This window comes from Falco naumanni, chromosome 2 (assembly GCF_017639655.2).
Source record: "Falco naumanni isolate bFalNau1 chromosome 2, bFalNau1.pat, whole genome shotgun sequence".
In the NCBI taxonomy this organism is placed as follows: Eukaryota; Metazoa; Chordata; class Aves; order Falconiformes; family Falconidae; genus Falco; species Falco naumanni.
In genome coordinates this window covers 25,547,461-25,565,849 of record NC_054055.1, presented here as the reverse complement: position 1 = coordinate 25,565,849, position 18,389 = coordinate 25,547,461, and positions in this window count along the sequence as shown.

Below are 18,389 nucleotides of genomic sequence, written 5' to 3'. Positions count from 1 at the left end.
ACACATTCTTAGATGTGTGTTTAATTTTACCAATGAACCAAGGAAAGTTCTAGAAAATAATGAAAATCTGTGGTGGGAAAATAGCATGCAAATATCCATGAAACTGTGATGGACAATTTGATTCACCTAAATTGTGTAAGAAAGTCTCAAATGGAATAGTTAATAGATGACACATTATGTAGCAGAGATCCAGCACAATCAATTTTCAATCAAAACTATGGCCTATATGCTTGTAATCAAAACCCTATTCATCACTGAATAATTTTAATAGAGCTAAAACAAATGTAGTCATTTTAAATGTACTTAAAATTGCTTGATTCAAAGGTAGCTAATTGAACTCATTCATAGAGCTATTTTCAGATTTAGTCTTTGCTTTTAATCTGCTACTGTGAAATTTTTGTTAGTTTTGTTTTTCTTTATGTCCAGTATCATTCCTCTCTAACTCATATAACCTTGCAATGCCTTTGAAGACTTTCTCACCATCTTCTATATCAAACCAGATTATTGTGACCGTATGACACTGCTAAATCCTATTGTCATCTTTGAAATCCAGAATGTCTTTTAATATTAAAAATTTGTTTTCTGTATTAAAATTATTTTGTTTTTAGGAAAGGAGGGCAAGTCAATTTCATCAGAAATTTCAGTCAAGTGGTACAGACAGTAAGAGGGTAAGAAACCCTGCTTCTTACTGTCCCAGTGTGACTTGGTTTGGTGTACCTTACATCATAGACAATGCATTAGACCTGGAACCTACACAACTAGTGTTGGAAAGAAACTATAACATGTCAAGTGTGGAACTCATAAGAGTTCAACACAGAAATTTTTTGACTACAGAAGGATCAGACTCTCTGGTGCAATTGAAGTTGATGCTTACACTCATGAACTGCCTCAGTGGAGAGGCCGAGAATTCAAAGTGTCCCTGGGAAATAAACACAATATTTTACAAAGAAAACGCAGAACAAGACTTAGACATCTGGGGAAGGCTGTACTGGGAATCTTGCACTTTCAGTTTTTCTGGTGCCCTTGATTGGTAGGTAAACGAAGAAATATAGTCTCCAGGTCAATCAAATGACACCTTTCATACAACAAAAAACCTCAAAGTAATGTTTTCAGTTCATTTATTTAATGTAAGCAGTGTCAGCTTAGGATTCTGTTATTATGAATTAAGAAATGAAAAGATTTAAAATGCTCAGTTTCACTTAACCGTAGACCATAACTTATTTGTAAACACTGTTAATGCTAGCAATTATTCCAGACTTATCTTTGCTATGAAGAAACGGCAGAACATTTTCATGCATCTGTTTTATTGCTTTTAGATGCAACAGAGTGGAAAACCATTTTATCAATGCTGTGTTGACATAGGATTCCCCATAAAATCTTGGAATGCAGTAACTGGTTTAGTAAAAGAGAAAAATGTAACTTCATAGATGAACCTTAATAAATCATATGTTATATGTTGAGATGGGCTAATAAATAGATTTATGCATGTTTTGTGACCCATTAAACTGAAATTTTTGTTGCCACTGCATCTTTTGAATGAGCTTTCAGTATTTTTTTTAACAAAGAAGTGCCATCTTCAAATTTTCTTGTTCATCAAGTTCACTTTCAAGATGTTTCCTAATAAAATAATGTCAGACACAGTCTAAAATTATTTTTCATTTACTTCAGCAAAATTTCAATTGACAGTATTATTGCTTTACATTTTACACATTTTTCACTAGAAATTTTTCGCAAAAGAAGGATTTTAAGAACTTTCTTTGGTCATGTTGTACTCCTTACTGACAACTTAACTTGAAGTTAGGGACTTCTGTTCATGTAGAAAATTTGTGTCATGGAGGTACGAAATAATCAGTTTATTTACAAAAATATATATGTACAAAATCCCAATTTTCTGACCATTATTAAAAATCTCTTGGATACTGCATTCAGCAGAAATCTTGCCCAATACAAATATAATCAAAGATTGTAGTTGTTTGTACAAAAACCTAGTCTTACGTTAGTGTGAAAGAAAAGGATGTAGTTCATCTTCCTTCTCAAGCCGTTGCATGTTAACCCTCACATAACCCAGTGACTCTCCTTCTATCAATAAACAGCATCTCAGACCATTCAAAACATGAGAATGCAACACAAATACGCTGGAATTTCTCCCTGCGCCCACCCCGCCATCCCCTGAATTACTTGTCAATTTTTCTTGTCTACAGAGAGCAATATATTATAAAGGAAAGAGCACTGACTGGGCAGGCAGGAGGTCTGGGGTGTACTGTCACCCTCGGTTACTTGCTGTAGAGGTCTGATGACGTCTACCACCCTCCTCCCTCTCCCATACTGGTTTGTATTATCTAAGTCATTTGGCTCTTTAGAGTAGATAAAGGGTGAAAACTAATTACATAACTCTGAACCAGGCAACTGAAATCAGACAGATTGATGACAGACACTCTGGCAAATTTAGATTTATGTGCAGCCTTGCATGTTAAGTCTGAAAGGGCTATGGGATTTACAGGTTGGTCTTACCAGTCTGAGCACCCTGCGTGCCCACGTAGGATAGATGCCTGCACTGCCCTAATGTTTCTGCAAAGCACTTCCTGCTACAGGGAGCTGCTGATCTCAGCTTGCACCTTTAAGCACTCTTTAATGCCAACAAACAGTAATTAAAAGTGGTAAAGTACTATACAACTGGGTAAAAGAATGCGTCATATCCTGAAGTTATATTAATTAGTATATAAAAATCCTTTATTTCCTAGCTGTGAAAAAATACAACTGGGTTAGGTTAGATGAGGAAATGATGGGCATAAGGGACACAATGGATGGCCTGTAAAAATGCTAAAGTGAATAATACTACATAGGTTTGATAAAGGAAATATTTTTCCTCCTGTCTTTTATATATACTTGATTTTCAGTTCTAGATGAAGTAAAAGTATGAGTTCCACCATTAGTTCTTTATATGACTTGTACATGCACAGCTTCCTGATTCAATACAATGTTTATACTTCAGTTATATAGCATAGTAAATTGACTGTGTTCAATTTCATGTGTTTTAACATTAAAGTGTTAACTGTCCATGTTCAAATATTATATCTTTTTCATTAAGAAGTTACTTGTATGCTGGCTAGCAAGAGAGAAAAAAATGGATATATTTTTCTCATGCAAGATGACCTGTATATTTAACTCTTTGAATTTATGACCTGCAAAGCATAGAAATCACATACCTGTAACCTCTTCCAGAGACTTACTTGAAAAGTGGACACTGTGTTCCCTTATGAACACTTTGTATTGTTCATTACTGCTAACATCCTGTTTCCTGAACAAGGTCTCTCTTCCTGTTATTTATTGAAACCCTTTGCCATGCCTCCATTAATTTATCAAACAACATGATTTTACCAGAGCTTGGGAATAAGCAATTGACACACATAAGATATTAAAAAGTTTGAATTTAACTACTTAAAAATTGTCTGGTCACAAGTATTTGCAAAACAATTATCAAATACAGAGCTTGAAACTCAAAAGTCTGGAACTCAGGGTAAATTCTGACAGCACTACATTTATCAGTTATCTAGCTAGCTTAAATCAAAGAACTTAAGCCCATCATTATATTTCTTTTATCTGACTATTGCAGATGTACACATCCTTCACTTCTACTTTGCTTAGTAGGAGTTCAAGCCCAAGAAATGAGTTTGTTCTGAAATAAGTAACCCATTTGAAATAATTGTTTAAATAGCCATGACATTGGATAGAAGTTGAAAAATGCATACAGTGCAGGAGGAAGTTATTTCTGAAAATGAGGTTAATTTAAAACTGGAATTTGAACAAGCAGGTTTAATGTCCCCATTCAACCCCATTGAATCCCTATCAGTGATTGTAATTTTCATATATACAAAACATATTTACATCTTTCAATATTTGGCAGAGTACTGAGAACACACTACATGAAACTTGTAGCGGCTCCAAGACTTCTTCAGAAAATAATCCAAAATACTGCCCAGCAAGCAGTGGCCACAATATCCAATTGAGGCATGCTGTAAAATCACCAAGGGAAGTTGCAACCAATATTTGGAAAATTATTAATTATTTACTCACATTGCCTCAGATTTGTTGCACAACATTTTTGTGCTGAAAAAACTCTTTTTGAGGAGGCATTTAATGATGAGGTGTACACATAGAAGTCTGAAAGCAAAATAGCATGAATATTGACACGATAACTGTTATCTATATAGTTATGGCCAACTGCATTGCACATAACACCTGCAAACCTATGGCTAGTGATCTCGTGTGATAGGCTACATGATAGGTTGCTGACTAGACATGTGGCTCAGAATCTGTCACAGAACTAAAGGTTGGTTAGTGCCAGAGCTAACATTTACTCATTCCTCATCTGGAAGCCTGGCTGCTAGAGTAAGAAAATACCTTATTCTTCCTTATTCATTATCTTCCTTCGTGTATGCATTTCTCTGTGTCAATGTGACTATATGCAATTCCCAAAGTTATAAAGAATTTATAATGTTAATTAATTGTGCTACAAAAATAAAAAATGAGACTTTCAATAAATGCTCCTACTAATTCCAATGGAAGTGACATTGAAAAGCTAACATCCATCCAGTATTCATATTTCTGTAAAAAGCTGGCATATACTGCTAGCAATCCTAAATGAAGAGATTAATGTGGTCAGCATTATTATATTAATGCATGGGTATGTGAGAACCTGCACTGTTGCTAGAATTCAAGAATGTTATATAATATTACTGCCCATGGACCTGGTAAATACCAAAACTAATGTGTTCTGCTACCTCTACGGAGTATGTATCAAGAATATCTAGCCATCAGACTCTAAATTATAGCTGGCTGAGCATTGTAAATAAGTAACCTGACGATAAAGGTAGGCACGGTACTTTATGAATGATATACCACATCTGGTTAGGCAAATAAAGAACCTTCCCAGCATACTGTTGCTAACTGCGTTCACACTGCACATCAAGCTGCAGCAGGGCTGGTTCAATATGTTGCAAAAGTTTCTGGCTCTGTGTTAGATAAAAATCCCTTTTTCCCAGTGCTATTAGAATCCATATCTACACTTCCTCCAACTGCCTGCACCGTAAGGAATGAGATGAAGAGGCAGACTGCCCCTGTTTAACCTCCTGCTTTCTGAATGTTTCCGTATCTCAAGATCATTTTCCTACCTGACCTTTTCTTTCCTGGCCCTTCCATATGAAAATCAGCACTTACACAGGCAAGGGTAGGGCAAAAAACTCAGAAACATTCACCTTTGCTTGGATTTTTCTTGTTAGGGTAGAATGTAATTGTACAAATGGTTTATATAAACTCTTTCATATACATGGTATCTAATCTGTTTATAAGCCTTTTGAACACTAGCCCTACTTAACTGCACCTAGAAATACAAAGTAAAAATATTGTGCTGCACATGCCAATTAAGATGAATTTGCATAAAATAGAGCGTTATTCATTTCTTCCAATTGAGATATAGTGAGCCAGAAGACTTAAATAGAGAAAAGAAAAAAAGAGTTCTGGTGGGCAGGTGTGAACATGAGCAGTCAAGAAAAGCAAGCAACCACCACAAGGATTTATCTTTTTTGGTAGCTGCCCTTGTTAACACCTCCTAAATGAAACTACAGAGAGCAAATGATTTCCCCATCGCTGGAGCTGAACTTTGCCAGTCAGAATAGAAGCGCGCTGGTTTAGACATGAGGAGATTATTTTATTATCCCTTCTGGTGTTGCAGAAGATGCAAATGATTTTTTTAATGAAAGAAAAAATCCCAGAATTACTATGTGAGACTTTTTTGATGAAGTTTTAAACTCCCATATCCTGACATTGATAGGTTAATGATAAAACTCAATATTCCTGGGAGCATGAGATTCCTTTTATCTTTTGGATGGATGTGTATGTGTGTATTTGTTAATAAAGAGTTAAAAGTTTCTCTTTTGCAGAAAAATAGTATATCTTCTAATGTCTCTACACATCTGTTATTCCTCTGGGGAAGAAGAACCTAAATAAATGAATCTATTACTGTCTGAGCAATAAAATCAATAGGTTTCCATAGTTATGAGAAGAAACAGGCCTTTGTTAAAAATTATTATGTGAGTTCCCCAAGTAAAAAGAATATAAACTGCATTTTTATGTATTAATTATTAAGAAAAAAACATTTTCTTTCCCCTTTTGAAAATTTCCAATAAACATAACAGGCATGCACTCCATTTCAGATTGCACTTTGTGCAGAAATTAGCCATCTGAGTGATGTTTTGAAAGCTCTGAAATTTGTTACACTGCAATGATAATAAAAAAAGCTGTAAAAGCTGGAGTACAGTATGCTGAAATCTTCAGTGAAACATGTCTCTTTCTTCCTCATCCTCTCCAAACACTCATTTGTTTTTTAACATCATTCTTTTTTAACTCTGACTTAAAACTGAGTTATCTGAAAGTGCCTTTTGGGGTATACTAACACAAAACAAGTGTGCAATTTGTGTTTCCATTTAAAAATGCCTTCTTAAAAATGAATTTATGGACTCTGTACATTACCAGATACAAAGTTAATAAAAAAAAAATAATGCTAAAAGCAAGCACTGACCAAAACCTAAGCATCTTTCTTTGCCTGCCTGAGAGGTAGGGTAATGGACTCTAGTGGAACAGGACAGCAGAAAAATTAGATGAATGTTATAATTCTCTTAGCTTTGTCTACGTCATGTTTAGTAAAGCACAGTAAAAACCTACATTGGAAAGAAAACTTCAGCCTAGTGTGTGCCATGATTCTAGTTTCTGTTTCATAGTCAGATTTTTCACTGGACTGATTTTTCATGCTGGTCATTGATGCTCACCATTTCTTTCTAGTCTTCCATCCTTCATTATTTAATGAGGAATTGTGATAGATAATGGGAGAAAGAACAACCCTGGAGAGCAATTGTGAGTTTGAAACGAAAAAATCATACCAATTTTTGTAGTTCTCTGCTATTTCGTCTGTGCTAAAGGAGAAGATTGCTTTGGTTCCTGAGATGAAATGGAGAAATCTATCTATATACAAACTATGAATTCCAGTCTTGGGCCAATCTGATTTTCCTTTGGGATTCATTTAAAAACTAAATCATCGGATTTTTAGAGTCTCTTTGTAGATAATACATGTGAGCTGGTTTTCTAAGCTCCCAATGTAGTTGTTGATTAGCCATTATATGTAGTTCACAAATGAGTTTACCAGGCACTAAGCGTGGGAATCATCTGCTAAAGAATTGCCTAGTACCATCTGAAGCACGCAAGCATATCAGAGATAAGTGTCTTGGTGTAGAAGGTGTGTTTTATTAGAGACTTGAACTCTAAGGAAAAGCAGCCAGAGGCTGCTGGTTATCACCCATGGCATTTAAAATGACGCTAGATATCTACATTTAGGAATATTAACCCCATCCTCAGTGCCTTATTGAAGGTGAAGTACTTTCTAGGCTCCATTGGTAATACAGGCCAGAAATTAAATGTGGTTGTCTTTACACAAACATTTGTTGCCCCTTAAGACATATTTGCTTGTCTTGCAACCACCCTTTTAGAAGGGCACTGGTCTTTCCTGTGTTCTGCGTCATACCTGCTTGCCCCGTGAGGCAGTCTCGGATAATTTAGAGCCTTTTTATTACCTTCTGCATTCTTTTTATACCAGGAAACAAAGGAAAGCCATCTATAAAACTACATTAGTAAAAGGTATTTGAGAAGGGATATTAACTAGTGAATAAATCCACAAAAGGCAGGCTTGGGGAACACTTGAGGGATAGCTGAAGGCAAGGCGAGGCTGAATATCATCTTGATTTCATTTATTAGTAAATGTTTTGTAGAGGACTACAGCAAGTGAGTGGAGCATTCTCAAAAATGGGGAACAAAGCTTCCAAGTTTCTTGGACTGTTACTGAGAAACTTAACAACACAGGCTCTGCAGGAAGCACAAGGGTGTTGGTGTGAGGGGTGCTGGGACGTACATTCAGTGTCAGAGGGGTCTGTATGACCATCGCTGAGGAAATGAGAAAATAGCAACTGAGTAAGATATAAACTTGAGCTCCAGAAACTACTTGCAGGAGGTAAACCTTCTAAGAAGCTTCAAGTTACAGTGTTTGCAACAGTTACGTGCTGTGTGCACAGAGGCAGCAAAATGTATGTCTTGAGGTATGCACATGATTTTATACAGAATCTGTAAGTCTCATTCATTTACTGAGGTGAAAAAAAGAAAAACATACCTTAAAATCTTTGACAGCACTCTCTACTTGTTTGCTTTTTGTCCCCGTAAGCCTCAAGTACCCACAAAAAATGATGCAGTTAAAAGATGGAGAGGTGAGATAGGATAGGCATCAGCATCTGTTCTGTGGGATGATGACACCTGGTCCACACAACCATATTTCTGTGGTGAGATAACAAAAGCATGTGCGCTGTGAATATGCCAGAGAACCTCCCAGACCAAAGGAAGGAAAGGAACACGTGTGTGTGGAGTCACAAGACTCAAATACAGCAGTCGAGGGAGTGTCCAGCTGAGCAGGGGGGGTGCTCTTACAGAGCTGTGCTATAATTGCAGTGGTTCTGCAAGGTCTCTTTCGGTGTCTGCATGGAGAATTCTTTAATTTGATTCATTCGTCTCCTTATCACAGCATAATTTTCTTTGCTGTGTGAAACTTTCATGTTTCATTGCAGATAAAATCCATCTAATCTGAACTGAGTTATCTGTTTCTGAGGAAATAGGATTAGATTTCTTTGCTTAAATTTCCATGTAGAGTCTACCAAGAACGTATTATTTGTATGAATAGTGTATAACAGTCGGTTAGCTTAAAGACTGTGTTGTAGGCTTTTTTTTATTTAATATTACAGTTTTAATTGTTCTGGAGCCTGAGTTGCCTATGCAGAAATCAGGTAATGACTGTAACTCTGCTACTGAACATTGGTGGACTATATAGTAAAAACCCTGTTCGAAGACTGCTGCTGACTCATCTGCTGAAAAAATAGGGAGGAAAAAATAGGGAGGGGTTACCAGTTTAGGGCTTCTGGGGGGGCAGGGTGCCCCTGAAGATGATGAAATTACAGTCTGTGAACTTCAGCAGGGACTTTTCACTTTTGATTACGGGACAAATTCAGACATAACTTAGGTATGTAGTTGCTTTTCCACCCTGTCTTCTGGAAGGAAAAGATTCAGGATTTAGTGTTTCTGAATAAACTTAAAAGGACACTCTGAAGCTCAGGTGGGATTATAACATGTATATTGGTCTTCTGTGGTTTTCACCCTTTCCCTCTCCCTCTGTTTTGGGTGGGTTTTGCTTTGTTTGGGATTTTTGGTTGTTTATTTTTATTTTTTTTTAAAAAAAGTATTTGTTTTAATGGATTGTTCTTTTTCACAGACTTTTTGCAGATTCCTGAAAGGGCAGCTCCAATTGATGGAAGAGTCTGGTTCATGCTAGAGCAGAGGCACAGCTGATAAACTGGTACTGTACAAGTGGGTTGGGAATACAGACCATGAGGGTGAACTGAACAGCTTCACTGGAGAACTCTGGAGACAAAATCTGTCATTTGGAAAGGGTTCCCACTACATCTCATTGTCATCCCAATGAATGAGATAGGCTAGTAGAAGACACAGACCAAAGAGTAAACTGAGATCGAAGAGCAGGTGCTTGCAAATGATAAGTCTGTGTGCTGCTGAGGCACTGAAATCAAAGGATGATAGGTTTTGAAGTCATGTGAGGAAAAAAAGCTCACTTGCATTCTGAACAGGTAGGTAGCTGCTGATACTGTGAGGCCTGGAACAGACACTGATGCAGTGATACCAGGATGTTCGATTCATCCATCTATGTGTTCCCTTACTGTAGAGGGAGACCATCTGCCCTGCACCAACCCCAGACCCACAGACTGCAGACACAGGCACAACCCTTGCTTCAGAGTCAGACAATGAGGGTTTGGTTCCTTGTCCTACTCTAGCTGCTGCAAGCAAGAACAGGAATTCCAGTAGGCACCCCCATACACCACCCTCACAGCATTTCCATACCTCAGCATCCCTTTCCCCTTTCTTGGCCTTCCTTTTCATCACCTATCTCCCTTTCTTCTCCCAGTATTCCCCCAGGTAAACAGCTGAACCCATAACATATTTTTCCAAGCTGCTCCTAGTTTTGCTTATCCATTCCCAACTATGTTACTTCTGATCCCGTTACCTAGGCAATCTCGGCATTATATGGTATTACTGATGGTTACCTGGGTACTGTTGGCCTTACAATATTGTACTCCCCCAAAGGTTCCCAGTACTCCCCTCCAACTATCTGAGGATTTTGGCATTTTCTCACATACTTCCCACTTAACCACCTGTGAAATTCAGCCATACCTCACAATTCTAACTTTTGCTAGCTTCCCACACAAGTACTTGTTCCGTTCAGAAGCTTCTGGTGTCCCGTCCAGCAGATTTCCACCTCCTGCTCAATCACTTACCCTGAGGCAGGGCCTCCTCAGCAGCCTGAGAGTTCACTTGCAGCCTTAACAACATGCCCACAGTGACTGATGTAGGCTACCCTGGTCTAGTCCATTTCTCATGGCTTGAAGAAGGCAGGTAGTTGTGATGAGCTGTGATGGTGGCTTGCTGAAATTCTGAAGAACCTTTATTCTATTGCAGCCCCCAGATTAAGCATGCATCCTTGCAGATGGGTTGATGATGGGAAAGACATCTTATCACCTCCTTAATTTAACGATGTAATCATAAGACATCTTTTGATATCAATGATTATATTAGTTCTTGACTTCTCTGGTGGGTGGTTGTGATGGATTTGTGACATTCATTTCTCCTGAGGGCTGGACTCCCCCATCTGCCATTCATCACCTTGTGGTTGAGGCTTTGAGTTTCTGCTATTCTATGCAGTCACGCACATCTTCTAGCCAGAAGGACAGCAACGTCTTCCACATATTTATGATGAGCCTTTGTAACATTGCAAACCATCTTATCTGTTTGCACAGCAAACAAAACAACAAAAATTTGTAAAACACAACTGGTTTAGTTCCATCCCTACTTTTACATCAACAACGAAAAAGGCAGAAGAGATGTATTTATGACTCATATCAGTGCAGTTACCAAAAGTGGATATATTTTTCTGAATTTATAAATCCCCAAACACTGCCCACTCATTGCTTCTGCTTGCACAGTCCTTCTGTGAAATGTAGTTAAACAACACTTACCCCTCAGGCTGATATCCCCAGGTGAACACCTTTCAATAACTTTTATGCTTTTGAAGCAAACTTGAAACAAACTTTTCCTTAACACTCTAGAAAACTGAGATAGCTGAGTGAACAGTACATTCTGATTAATGGTGAGACGAGGTCTGTGCAGAGAAATAAAAATTATGAGGTGACAAATGCTATGTTTAATGGTGAATAAGATCCTTCCAGATGTCTGGTACGGCCTTGTATTGCAGCAGTGCTGGTGAGAAGCTGTACTGCAGGTCAGTGGCATGGACATCTATACTGATTTACCGTTACTAATTTAGCTGTGTGTTTCTGATCTCTTGTCATCATTCTCTTCTTTCTCAGTAGTTTTCTTTTTAAGGAATGACGACTAAACAAACACTGCTGTGTCCCTTATTCTCAGGCTTGTCTCTTTCTAGCTTTTCTCAATGCACTCTTCTGTGCCTTGGATAAATATTTCAGCCTCTCCTGTATGCTAGTTAGACATAACACAAGCGCTCAGTAAAGATATCTCTGAATCTCCAGAGCATTCAAACACCTGGCACCAGCATGATTCATTCAAGGACTGCTGTATCCCTAAATCAAATCACGCAATTTGACGTTGTATTAAAGGGGCTCATGATAATCTTGTAGAGGAAAACTCTACCACTTCTGCTAAAACTCTAATCCAAAGACAGATTTTCACCAAAAAAAGGCCAGCTACCTGTCTCATCTGCTTCACAGCATAGTCCACAAACTACATGAGACATAAAACTTGCCCTTCATGACTGGCAGATCACTCCACACTCAACCTTCCCAGAATGCCCACTGGCCCTATGGCTTAATTAGTCCCACATTTTCTTCTTCCTTATATTTCTTAATGTATTGGCACACAGTTCCGTGTGGGCAGTCAGACAAATCTACCCATTAAAACTCTGCATCCTTCTTAGTCTTCAAATGCGTAAGAAGTAGCATAAGAGAAATAAATAAATCACTCCCCATGCTGGCTGAAGATAGGACAAGAAGCAATAGTCTTATACTGCAGCAAAAGATATTTAGGACTCTGACAGGCTTGTGGTAGAAGATTAAAATCAGACATCTAGTTTTCATTTACCTTAATATACTGGACTGTACGCTGTGATAAGTCAGAGGGTGATCACCCGTGTTATCAACCATCCCTGCATTAATGGACAGGGGAAAAGACAAACACTTCAGTGCTTTAACAGCTTCATCTATCTGATTCTGTCTGCCATGGCAAATCTACCACAGCCCTTAGTATAACCATTAAGGTAAGACTTCTTAGCAGTAAGTACAGCCAAACAAACAAACAAAAAGATATTGGCAGAAAATACATCTTAAAGCCTCTGTAAGAAACAGCTTGGGTAAACATGAGTCAGGAGTCTTTGATCCTTCATGTGAGATGGGCAGAGGAAGACAGGGTTTGTCTCAGTGAACTGGGGCTCTGAGGTCAGCTCACTATGATATCACTAGCATATGAAGAATCAGGCCTATAATTAGCATATGAAGAATTCTTATATGAAGAATAAATGCTTTTGCAATTAAGAGTTTAACTAGCTATATATCTAATGACAAAATATGTTCATAATGTCCTCACGTCTAGCCGTAAACAGCGTTTTTTAAAAAGAAATGTGTGTGGGGGGTTTCCTTAGTAAGTTTTGTATCCTAATATTTAGACCAAGGACATCCAGTTAATTCTAGATGTCTTCTTATATGAGGGGAACTCTTCTGCCTTGCCTATTCACGATTGCCAACATGTAGCCAGTGAAGTGTTTGTGTCACACTTAGATATACTGTGCATAGTATATTTAGCTTTGTTTGTAGTCTTGTTTTGGAAAGTGCCAAGTTTTATTTTTGTAGCTGTTTAAAATGAATACTGTAGGCAGAAGATAAAAGGGCTTGCCAAGCTGATATGCTTCAAATCAGTGTATTTATTGCCAATGCTATTAATGCAAATAGTGGAGGATGAACTAAAAGCACAACTCCAAAAGCAAGCTCCTACAGCTATGCCCAAATTCTTTAAAAATATTACATAATTAATAATTATACACATGTACAATTTGTTTTGTGACTTATGCAAAGTAGTTCTTTCTGACATTTCATTTTGTTGCTTCAGCCTGAGTTTCTCTGCTGAAATTTGTGACTGCGTATTTCTATGGTAACCCTGGAGGAGGAAATGGAAGGATGCCCAGGGAAAAGAAAGGACGGATGCTGCAAGAAGAAAAACAACATGAAACAGAAAAATAGCCAACAAAAAAACCCCAAAAGGAATTGCAACAGCTTGTACAGAAGACTAGACCTGCACAAATAACATTCCATGGCCAAATATGAAAAATAAATGACAAGCATATTTTGAGTGAAAGCTCTGAATGTTGGATAAACCATCACTTATATTATCAATACATATTTAATCTGGGGTCAGTGGAAGGAAAAGTAGGGGGAAATGCTGGGCTCAACAGGTAGTTTTAAGTACCCTAAGATCAATGTTTATGCTCCCTGTATGTTTTACAGTGAATTGAAAGTTTTATCTAACTTTATAGACCTAACTAAGGGCATCTAGGTTATGGGCATCATCCTATATAGCTAAGGGAGATACAGTCATCTCCAAAAGGTGATTTTATCCAATCAAATGTGTCCTTTTCTCAACATTGATTGTACAAAGTGACTGACTTCTAATTCAGGTAGGTGAGTTAGGCACTTAAAATTACCATCTTTTTTTATTCTCATGGGAAAATAATGACCTTGTGCCAATGTCTGAATTCATGGGGTTTTTCTAGTAACATCTGTCTACCATTTTAAAATAAATTAAGCATCCAACCTTTTTAATACACATAGATGTAATTGGGGGGGGGGGGGGGCAGGGGGGGAAGAGTCTTTGTAGCTGCTCTACAGAGTTTTTGATTTAGATCAATATGTCCATCTGAGCACTGATGAACTTGGGATGTACCTAAAATCTGAGTGTGGTACCAGGTATTGAAGGCTCTTTGACTGTCTGTGGCTGCTTGCAAAGGAGGATCTCTGCAAGAGCAGGTTCCCTGGTTTCAACCTCCTTGCTACATAGCTAATGTCAAACAGAGGATGTGGCTGCTGAATTTGACACACTGTGACACATGGAGATAATTGAAATTGTGCACTTTCTTATATAGGCCACTACAGCTCATCACCTCTGTATTATTTTACTCCTAAATGTCCCTCTTTGTGAGGCATGAGGATAATAGAAGGCAAGTACTTGTCAACATCCTAAAACAGAGGGTAGATAATTTAAAAAAATGAATTATCTTGCATATGACCTACTCTGGTTAATGTTACCCTTTTCTTCCCATGGCTATTACATCAATTTGGGTATTTGTATTTTTCTGCTACATGTAGGAGATCATCAGGGGATGTCACACATTTTGCTTACAAGGAGTGTTAAGCAGAAACACTCCCAAGCAAGAGGTATTTTAACATTAGTGCCACTGTCATAAGTATTGGACAACCCTTTCTGATCCTCTATAAATTCAGGTTTTATCCCAATGAATGATTTAAATGAACTGTGTTTTCCCACTGTTAATTATGTTGACTGGTGATGTTTTGCTTTTGAGAAAGAGTGAACCTATTGTTTCAAGAGCTATGACTGTGGCAGAGTCCGCCTTCTTCCTGATCTCGGAGTCATTGCTTACATGAATAAATGCTGTGTTAAAATGTGTAAAGAGGTGGAACCAAGTCTTAAATCACTGTTATCCATCAACACCAGTGCCTGAGTACTTGGTTTTTTCATTATCTTGTGTATAAAAGCTTAATGATGTAAAAAAAGGTAGGATGGAAGGGAGGAAGAGTGCATCAAACAGTTTTCTATATTACCTATTTAATGAGAAAAAAATAGTGGGAAATAACAGCCAAATGAATTCCAAATCTATTTAGAGCAGATTTCTCAATAAATAAATAAATAGAATCCCAAGAGCAAGTTTTACTTTAGTGCCCATCCTAATTAGCTTCTGGGTTCTTCATCAGACACAAAAGGACAGATTAATATTTTCCACATGAATTACTTGTTTTGTATTTTATGGGAAAAAAACCCCACCACAGTTTCCAAGACAGTAGGTGCCACAACCAGGTATTATGCTATGCTTCCTCACAAAAATTCATTGATGATGTAGGGAATAAAACCACAGGAGGCAAGCTAAAAAGTAGCTACCTATTGTAATCACATCAGGACTACAGCCTGGTTGTCTGTCACATCTCCACCCCTGTGGAGGTGAACTGCAGTGTGCTTTCATGTTCTCTTGCTCCCTTTCACATGCACACTTGACCTACTGCAACCCACAAGTTTCACAGTAACTGGTAGTTCCTGAAAGAGTGATAAGCAGGGACACAAGTCAGAGTTTCCCAGCTCATGGTCTATCAATCATTAATGGTTTGGTAAGTCAGGCAACTGGGCTCTCCTATCATGTGATCAGTCTCAAAGGGAGATCACTGGATGATCTACTCCTGCTGCAACACAGTGCCAATATCTCCATGCTTCATTTCTGGAACATGGTATTTGATGCATCATGCGTGATAGGTGACTGCATTAGTGTCCATGACACATCAAGAGAATTAAATGTAGGATCCACTGCTATAGATGATAGGAGCTTAGGAATATGTAGGCATTTGATTCTCTCTGTGGCTTAGTAAGATATTTGATATGAAGGCTCAAAAAGGAATCTCCATATACAGCTCAAAAACTTTTAAACTTTAAAATGGATACTGTTTTTCTTTGGGGTTTGTTTATTTGAGTTTTTTTAATGCAGTTAAGTGTTCATCATGAAAGATGAAAAAAAAAATCTATGAAGATCAGAATCAGCTTTTTATTTAAAATACAATATTGTTCCGATAATCACTTTGTAGTTCCTCTTTTCATACAAATATTCTAAGGCATTTAAGAGTCCAGAATTGGGTTTATGGCAATCAAGCAACTTATTTTTATTTTTTTGTTGCTAAGAATTGCAACAAAATAGAATAGGATTAAGCATTTTTTTTAAAGCGTATTTTGGAACTCCCAATACCTATGAAGGTGAAGAACCAAGTTGCAACGTATCTGTAGAGATTGCAGCTGCTCAACGTGTGGCTGAATCATATAACACATGATGCTCAAATTGTTTGTATCAAAAGCACTTTCATATAAGTCACCAGAACAATTTTTAATTAAAGTTCAATGAAAAAACCCACCATACAACCTCCTTTTATATCATTCTGCACACTGTATGTTATGCTTTTTTGAACTACATCCAATTTAAATGGTGTGTTCCTGTTTCTGTAAAAATTAGATAATTTATGTTACAGAACTTATATCTCTAGAATGAAACACAAGCACTGTTCAGTAGAGTACAAGGTATGCTCCATGTTGCACCATACTATACATTACTCACTAGGGCACAACAATGCACAAAAAATGTAAGGCAGGAAGTGAAGGATGCGGTTCTGTTGATATCATTTTGATGGAATACCAGGACTCAAAATAAAATACGCATTCAGCTCAACAGTGACTCACACATTTAAAAGTGAATTGGAAATTTGGATAGGCAGAAAGCAATGATCCATGTGGGAATTTAACAGGAGGAAGGAACTTTAGTCTGTAGCCCTGCTTAAAGTCTGAAAAGGCCTTCAAAACTTGTGTGAGTTATGAAAGTGAACAACATTCTTCCACATATTTGGTTAATAGACAGGAAGGGTAATTAGAATCCTCTACTTTTTTTCTAGTTGCAGAAACTGACAGTTTTGCCAAGTAGTGAGACAGAAAATCCTAGCAGAAGGAACAGAAAATATAATATTGATTCCCAGGCTATGGTCAATCCATGGATTGCTGATGGCCTGATGGCTGATACAAACAGATCACAGAACATCCAGAACACTGTAATTAAACAGGAATTTGTAGCTGGCCGATCTTTGTACTGACTGAGGTTCATAACAACAGCCTTTGACCAACAGTATTCAGGTCACAGTATCTTAAAGGCCACTACATTGTCCTTTCATTTGGGTCATGGCATGCCACTTAAGTCCACAGCATGCACTCCTCTTTTTCTCAAAACACAGGGGAGTGATTTCTTCTTCAACACCTTCTTAAGCATAAACTCTTGGGTTTTGTCTGTACCATCCCTGTGTGCTGCATGAAACTTTGGAAACAGTAGGATCTAAAGGGAGCAATTATCTGTATATATCTGTATACAATGCATATAGAAAAATTGAGCAGGTGGAAGATTTTATGAGTCCTGAGGAGAAACAAACAAACAAACAAAAAACTAACCCACACCACCACCACCACCACCAAAAAAAAAAGAAAAAACAACCATCACCACCACCACACCACACCACCCCCCAAAAAAACCCCAAACACACACAAAACAGCTCATGTCATAACATTCAAGTTTCTGAATTTAAGATTTATTTTTTAAGCTTTGATAAGCAAATGTTTGTCTTTTGGAAATAACCTCCAGATGCAAATGAACATCTAATGAACAAGTTATTGATGTTTGACTCTACTTTTGGATGTGAGTTTCTCTGAGTTCAGTGCACTGAACCATTTTCTAGCCTGATGATAGATTTTAAAAAAGGAAAAAAAATCTTTACTACATAAATTTGGCTAGAGAAATTAAGTCCTTAGCGCTTTTTTTTTTTTTTTTTTTTTCTACATCAGATAAAATCTACATTAAGGAATAAAACTTATTTGTGGATTTTTGACTTCTATAGAGTTTTCCATTGATATATAAAAATTCAGAGATTATAGAAAAGTCATGGAGATGGTTTCTTCAATGCAGTTTTGATTCTGTCAGGTATGTAGGTATCCCAACATAAAAATAAAGGACCCTTGGAAAATTACTGTTCAAAATGGGAATGAGACAGTGATACTGTATACCTCTACATTCTTTTGTACTGACATAAAATATAAACAGGACAAAACAAAAGTGTTTCAGAACAAACTTCTTCAATAATTTTTCTACTCATTTTAGTGGATAATTGTAGCCGTGCTCAGAGAGTTGTAACTGACAGCAGAATATCCACAGACAGATCAACATAAGAAGACAGGGCTAGAAGGATTTGTTTGGTTCATCAATTCCCACTGTGCAAAACTTTAAAGGTACAAAGAGAACTTTATCATTAATTCAATGTTTTAAGTCCCTGCAATAGCAGAAAAATTGTTTGTATTAAAACCCAAGATTTTCTTTGGAACAGGACATCTAAGAGAATGCAAAACCC